Source organism: Sus scrofa, chromosome 12, assembly GCF_000003025.6.
Source record: "Sus scrofa isolate TJ Tabasco breed Duroc chromosome 12, Sscrofa11.1, whole genome shotgun sequence".
NCBI lineage: Eukaryota > Metazoa > Chordata > Mammalia > Artiodactyla > Suidae > Sus > Sus scrofa.
This window is the reverse complement of record NC_010454.4, coordinates 13,674,214-13,681,994: the sequence shown is the minus strand read 5'-3', so window position 1 is coordinate 13,681,994 and position 7,781 is coordinate 13,674,214. Positions and strand designations below refer to the sequence as shown.

The window sequence follows — 7,781 nt, the reverse complement described above, 5'->3', positions numbered from 1 at the left end:
AAATCAGAATTCACTCTGTCCACGTGCTATAAGTATTGAGTTCCAGCAGCCCACGGGCCGCCCAGCAGAAGCCCCGCTCCCCTGGTAGAGGAGAAAGGCCATCAACATCCTTTTGACACCAGCGGCTTGCGACATTTGCAAGACACAGAGGAGGAGAAAGGGAGGAATGGAGGCTTGATTCTTTCTGTAAAGAAGGGGGATGGATGGGGCAGGGAGTGGGGGGCAGGGGAGGGGCTTGTGGGCTGGGGCTGCCTGAAGAGAGAGAGAGAATGGAGGTTTTGCAAAAACAGAATTCTCTTTCTACTGAAATGCAGACTATTGAATATTCGAGATGTTGTTTCTAATTCTTGGTCTTTGCAGGGCTGCACCTGTAGCATATGGAGAGTCCCAGGCTAGGGGTTGAATCAGAGCTGCAGCTGCTCGCCTGCACCACAGCCACAGCCATTGCCAGACCGGTCTTCAACCTACACCACAGCTCAGGGCAACGACAGATCTTTAACCCACTGAGCGAGGCCAGGGATCAAACACGAGTTTGCATGGATACTGGTCAGGTTCATTAGCCTCGAGCAATGACAGGAATACCTCTAGATGCCGTTTCTAAATTATCTAAAAAAAAAAAGAAGAAGAAGAAGAAGAAGAAGAAGAGTGAGTTATATTTGGGATTCTAATAGCTTTAGTATATTTTATTTTATTTCATTTTATTATTTTATTTTTTAGGGCCACACCCACAGCATATGGAGGTTCCCAGGCTAGGGGAATCGGAGCTGTAGCTGCCAGCCTACACCACAGCCCCAGCAACACCAGATCCAAGCCGCATCTGAGGCTTACACCACCCCTCACCACCACGCCAGATCCTTCACCCACTGAACAAGGCCAGGGATCAAACCCGCATCCTCCTGGATACTAGTCGGATTTGCTTCTGCTGAGCCAGAACGGGAACTCCCAGAACTCACTTTTAAAGACGGCAATGGATTGGAAAAAAACATTCCTCAAAGAAGACATAAGCATGGTCAGTAAGCACATGAGAAGATGTGCTTCAGTCATTAGGGAAATGCAAATTAAAACCACAACGAGATCCCCCTTTGCACCTCCGTGGGCTGGCTTTGGATAGAAAAAACAACAATAAGTGTTGGTGAGGAGGCAGAGAAACCGAAAGCCTCGGGTCACTGCAGATGGAAATGTAAAAAATGGTGCAATCACTGTGGAAAACAGTTGGGCAACTTCTCAAAACATTCCCACATGACACAGCAACTCCACTCTCAGAGAAGCAGAAATATATGTCCCTCCAAAGACGTGCACCACATGTTCACAGCAGCATCGCTCCCCATCGCCCCAAAGTGGAAGCAATCCAGTCGCCCATGAAGCGGGGAATGGATGAATAGGTTCTGTCCACACGGGGTAAGGCTAAGCGTGTTGCAAAGGAATGAAGTGCTGATATCCGGGACCACGTGGATCAACCTCAGAAACATTCGGCCAAGTTGAAAGAAGCCCGTCATGGAAGACCACATAGTACATGTTTCCATGTATGTAAAATGTCCATAAAAGGCAAATCTATAGAGATAAAGTAGTTTCGTGGTTGCCAGGGGCCAGGGGAAGGGTGGGGAGTGACTTTAAGTGGGCACGAGCTTTTTTTTTTTGTAGTGATGAAATGTTCTAAAATTAGACAGCGGGGAGGGTTGCACAACTCCGTACATGCGCTGAAGACCATTGTGCTTTAAATGGATGAATGTTACAGTCTGTAAAGGATCTCTCTCGAATGCTGTTTTTTGATGTTGTTTTTGTTTTTGTTTTTTTGAGAAGTAGGTTTGATTCATTCAGACGTATTTCTCTCTGAGATAAATACAAAGTCCCGCAATGCAAAAAAACTCTATCCGTTACTTTAGGTGCCAGTTCCCAGGGCCTGTGAGCACAGAGAGTTTTGAGACCTAAAACAAAGGATTGGCTCTAAACTGTAAAGATATTCAAAATCAGTCAAAAGCTGACAGAATGGAATAATTTGTCAACTAACCTAGGAAGGCACACTCATATAAAGTGTCTTTTTTTTTTTTTATCTTTTTAGGGCCGCACTCCTGGAGGTTCCCAGGCTAGGGATCAAATTGGAGTCACAGCAAGGACAGATCCAAGCTGAGTCTTCGACCTACATACACCACAGCTCACAGCAATGCCGGATCCTTAACCCACTGAGCGAGGCCAGGGATCGAACCTGCATCCTCGTGGATGCTGGTCAGATTCATTTCCACTGAGCCATTCATAAAATGAAGACGCATGCACAGAAATTGTTGTGATATGAGATGTGGGTGTATTTTGAATTTGACATGGTTTTGGACGAGACCCTCCCAAGCACGGTGTGCTGGGCTTCTGAGAGTCTTAGGACAGGGAAGCTGCTTCATGTAGCTAATTCTTTCTTTCATTAAAGCAGGATCTTTTTTTTTTTCCCCTCTGTTTTCCTGGTTGTGCCTGCGGCATGCAGAAATTCCCCGGCCAGGGATTGAACCCGAGCCAGTGACCAGAGCCACTGCAGTGACAATGCTGGATCCTTAACCCGCTGCACCACAGAGGGAACTCCTCATTCACTTTTGAATCCCAAAGACCCTGCCAGACATATGCTCTGGGCTCAAAAAGAGATTTCTTAATAGCTAAATTATTTTTATTTATAGTGTTCATGGTGATAGTCACCACCTGCCTGGGCTTTTGCTTTCATAGTCTAAATTTCAATCCTCACGTGTCAATAAAGTGGCTCAAAAAGTAAACAAATCAGGAGTTCCCATCTGGCTCAGTGGTTAATGAACCAGACTAGCATCCATGAGGACGTGGGTTCAATCCCTGGCCCGGCTCGGTGGGTTAAGGATCCAGCGTTGCCCTGAGCTGTGGTGTAGGTGGCAGACACGGCTCAGATCTGGCTCTGCTGTGGCTGTGGTGTAGGCCGGCGGCTACAGCTCTGATTTGACCCCTAGCCTGGGAACCGCCATAAGCCAAGGGTGCGGCCCTAAAAAGACCAAAAAAAAAAAAAAAAAGTAAATAAATAAATAAATTTTTTTAAATGGATAAATTTCAATCCTCAGGAAACAGAATAAGAGGGAAAAGTGTTCCCACAATTGGACAACCATTATTGTACTATTTCATTCATGCAAGAATCATCAATGGATACTAAAATCAATGGGTGAAAGTTGGAAGGTTATCAGGCTATTTACATAATCTCCAAGTGTCTTTCTGCAAGATTGTGATATCATGATTTATAAGAAATAGGAATTTGGTCATCTGAATGACCAAAACATCTATTTCTCATATATTTGGTTTTCATCTGTAGTTCCTGGCTCACAGCTCCCAAAACCTTTGGAATTTCCTGAGCTAGAAGAGCCACGGTGTGATATTTGGTCTCTTGTTTTCAGTTCCTGAAAACGCTTTGGGGAAAGTGACTTTTGGATCCCACCCAAGAGTGAGCGCTGGTTGCCAAGAAAACCAACTAGGAGATTAGAGGGTTGGGACTTTCAGTCCCATCCCCCATCTCGGGGGGAGGGGCCAGGCTGGAGGTTGAATGAAGCTGGACGAACCGCTAATGGCCAATGATTTCATCAGTCCTGCCTGAGTTAGGGAGCTTCTATAAAATTCCAAAAGGAGATGGTTTGGAGAGCTTCAGGATTGGTGAACATGTGGAAATTTGGTGAGAGTGGTGTGTTTGGAGAGACCTTTTCCCCATATCTCACCCTATGTATATATTCATCTAGCTTTTTTTTTTTTTTTTTTTTTTTTGGCCACACCTGCTGCATTTGGAAGTTTGGGCAGGATGCTGAACCCACTGAGCAAGGCCAGAGATCCATCCTGCATCCTCATGGATACTAGTTGGGTTCTGAACCCGCTGAGCCACAAGAACTCCCTCATCTAGCTCTTGATTCATATCCTTTAATGCCTGTTTATAATACATTAATAATCTGGAAAGTAAATGGATTTTCCTGAGTTTTGTGAGATTTCTTAAACCTGAGGAGGGGGTTGTGGGCACTTTGGATTTATGGTCAGTCCGTCGCACGGGTAATAACGACCTGGGCTTGTGATGAGCATCTGAAGCGGAGGGTCGCCTGTGGGCCTGAGGCCTCTACCTGTGGAATCTGATTCTTTCTCCGGGTAGAGAGTGTCAGAATTGAGTTGAATTCTTAGACACCCTGCTGGTGCCTGAGAATGGCTAGACACACCACACACACACACACACACTGGGATTGGGTCCTGAGAATGGCTAGACACACACACACACACACACACACACACACACACACACACGCTGGGATTGGGTCCAGGAACCCTTTGTCAAAGATACTTAATACAATTTTTTTCTTTTTTGGCTGACCCATGGCATATGGAGCTCCCTGGCCAGGGATCAGATTCAAGTGGCAATTGTGACCTAAGCCGCAGCTGTGGCAATGATGGATCCTTAACCCGCTGTGCTGGGCAGGCGATCGAACCTGCATCCGGTGCTCCCAAGATGTCACCGATCCCAGCCGGAGTTCCCAAATATACTTAATTTTACAAAGAGACAATAAAAACCTCAGTGGAGAAACTTGGCAGACACCTCGCCAACCGTCAAAGCGATCATCACCAGTGATGGGAAGAGTTGCCATCATATAAGCCTCCTGGTATGATGCGCTAAGACTAACACAGCATTAGTTCTGGAGGGGGTCTGGCCCCAAGTATACAAACGGAAACCAATCATGACAAAAGCATCAGATGGACCCAAGCTGAGGGGCATTTTACAGAATAATTAACGCCTCAAAAATGTCAAGGCTGAGAAAGGGCAAGACAGAAATGTTTCCAAGTGGAAGAAGGCTAGAAAGATAATGTCCAGCACAGAAGGTAATATGTAATTTGGAAGTTCCATCTTTTGGGGGGGCATTAAGGATGTTATTGTGTCATTTGGCAAAAAACTGAAAAATATCTATAGGTTTGCGAATGGTATTTGTATGAGGGTTAATTTTCTGATTTTGATCATCTTGCTGTGCTTATGTTGCCACATAAGCCCTTGTTTTTAGGAAATACACACTTCAAGTGTTTATGGGTAAAGGGCAACGTGTCTGCAACTTACTCTCAAATGTTTTAGGGAACACCCAAAAATGATAACACGAATGTGTGGGGAGTTCCCTGGTGGTCTAGTGGTTAGGACTTGGCACTTTCAGGGCTGTGGCCAGGGTTCAATCCCTGGTGTGGGAACTGAGCTCCAACATCAAGTTGCTACAAGCTGTGGCAAAACAAAACAAAACAAAAAAACAGAAAGAAAGAAAAAAAAAGAAAAGAAAAAAGCAAACGTGGTAAAATGTTAACATTTGGGGAATTTGGGTGAAGGTTGTGTGGAACTCCTTGTACTGTTCTTGCAATTTGTTGGTAAGTCTGCAATTTGCCAAAAAAAAAAGTTACAAAATGTTAAAATATCTTGGATCTCTGGTCATTAAAGTCATTGTTGGATGTCATTTGTGGCACTGAGGGAGTCTGGTAAACAACTGAAAACTCGTCAAAAGGACTTGGGGTCCTAAGAATTTCTTCCCTTTTCATCTGCTCTCTTGGCAAGACTCATCTTTTTGTGTGGGTCCAGATAAATTTTTGTTTTTTGGCTGCACCTGGGGCATATGAAAGTTCCTGGGCTCTAACCCGTGCCACAGCAGCACCTCGGGCCACTGCAGTGGAAACGCCAGGTCCTTAAACTGCTGGTCCTTAAGCCACTGGGGAACTCCAGGTCCCGGATAAATTTGATTTACTTGCAATGTGAATTTATGAATTCACATTTGTTAGAAAGTACTTTCTTTCAAAATTAGAATGTACTTTGCATATCTTTCAAAAATAACAATGGTTTGGAATTCCCATTGTGGCTCATCAGCTTAAGAGCCCAACACTGTGTCTGTGAGAATGTGGGTTCAATCCCTGGCCTCGCTCAGTGGGTTAAGGATCCAGCATTGCCGTGAGCTGTGCTGTAGGTCAGAGACGTGGCTTGGATCTGGTTTTGCTGTGGCTGTGGCTGGCAGCTGCAGCTCCAATTCAGCCCCTAGCCTGGGAACTTCCATATGCTGCAGGTGCAGCCATAAAAGAATAAATAAATAAACAAACAAACAAACAAATAAATAAATAACAGGTTTAGATTTGATAGCAGTTTACTTTTTCCCTCGAGTAACAGCATTTGGTTGGTGTGGAGGGGAGCCTAATTAGTAGAGACCAAGTCTCAATGCTCTGATGTGCTCAAGTGTGGGGCCTCGCGAGCCAGGCCGGTGACTCAAGCTCCAGATCCAGACAGCATATTTCTCCTCCCATCAGTAAGAACTGGGAAGGAGCAAAGCAATGTGTCCCATGGCCTCTTTTTTTTTTTTTTTTTTTTGCTATTTCTTGGGCAGCTCCCACGGCATATGGAGGTTCCCAGGCTAGGGGTCGAATCGGCGCTATAGCCGTTGGCCTACGCCAGAGCCACAGCAACACGGGATCCAAGCCGCATCTGTGACCTACACCACAGCTCACGGCAACGCCGGATCCTTAACCCACTGAATAAGGCCAGGGATCAAACCCACAACCCCATGGTTGCTAGTCGGATTCGTTAACCACTGAGCCACGACGGGAACTCCCTGTGGCCTCTTTTAAGGATATTTTCTGGACAATGCACACAACAGTTTTGGTTCCATCTCTTTGTTCCAGGGCAATTTCTAGCTGCAAAAAAAGCTGCGGCTTGCAGTCAGGGCAGCAACGTTCCACACAAAAATCAAGGAGGAAGAGAACGGTGATTGGGGATGTGTAAAAAAGCCCATATTCCAGATAAAAGTACCCATAAGGAAACTCTTGCCACTGTGGCTGAAGTGACAGCATTGGGGCTTTCGGGTGGCATAAAAGATAGTAGATTTGGGGGGGTGTGGGACATGAAGTGGAGATAGGAGGTGTCTGGAAGAAGAAAAGGGGAACAACCAAGCATACGGATGCTGCAGACATTGGGAGGAACTGGAGTTAAGACCTAATGCCTCAGTGACAAAGACCCCAGCTCAACAGGGAGAAAGAGGAGAGAAGAAAAACAGGAAAAAGAGGCCTGGGCGAAAGGACAAGAGGGCCTATGCAAGGGAGAGATCAGGGAATAACAGGAGGAAAGTCCAGCTGTTCCAGCCGCCGGGAGGCTGGCCCAGTGGTCCCTGGTGCTGTGGCCTCTTACTCACCTGCAAGGAGTGTTCTCAGAAGCCCAGCTCTTTCTGGTGTAATGAACCATCATCCCCTTCCAGCTGCCATTGGTAGCCTTCGAGACACTCCTGCTTCAAAGAAAGCCTTTATGGAGCAGTCAGGTGAGCGAAGATGGTAGCAGAGCCAGAAAAGAAAAATGAGGCTACACTGAAAGGCAGTCCAACTGGGTACACATAAGAATTTCATTTTTTATTTTTATTTTTATTTTCGGGGCTGCATCTGTGGCATATGGACCTTCCCAGGCTGGGCGATGAATTGGAGATGCAGCTGCCAGCCTACCCCACAGCCCCAGCAACGCCAGATCCAACCGGGGACTGCATCCTACACCGCAGCTCACCGGACGCCGGATCCTTAACCCATTGAGGGAGGCCAGGGATTGAACTGCATCCTCATGGATACTCATTGCGTTTGTTTCCATTGAGCCGCAGCGGGAACTCTCTACAAGTAGGAATTTTAATAACTATTGATAAATTGGCCTGTGGCTTTGCTGCCGTCTTCTGAGACACCATGGCTGTTACAGGAGGGTTCATTGTTGTGGCTCTGAGGAGGTCTGCTGAATACAGGCTTTTGAGTCAAGAGTTTTGGTTTTTGGG

At 46.1% G+C, this 7,781-nt stretch overlaps 1 long non-coding RNA gene across 1 annotated transcript; it reads left to right on the top strand.

Moving 5' to 3' along the window:
* LOC110255986 lies at positions 959 to 3,954 on the top strand. Its single transcript, XR_002337061.1, has 2 exons — positions 959 to 1,523; positions 3,775 to 3,954. It is a non-coding gene; the product is annotated as an uncharacterized LOC110255986 (long non-coding RNA).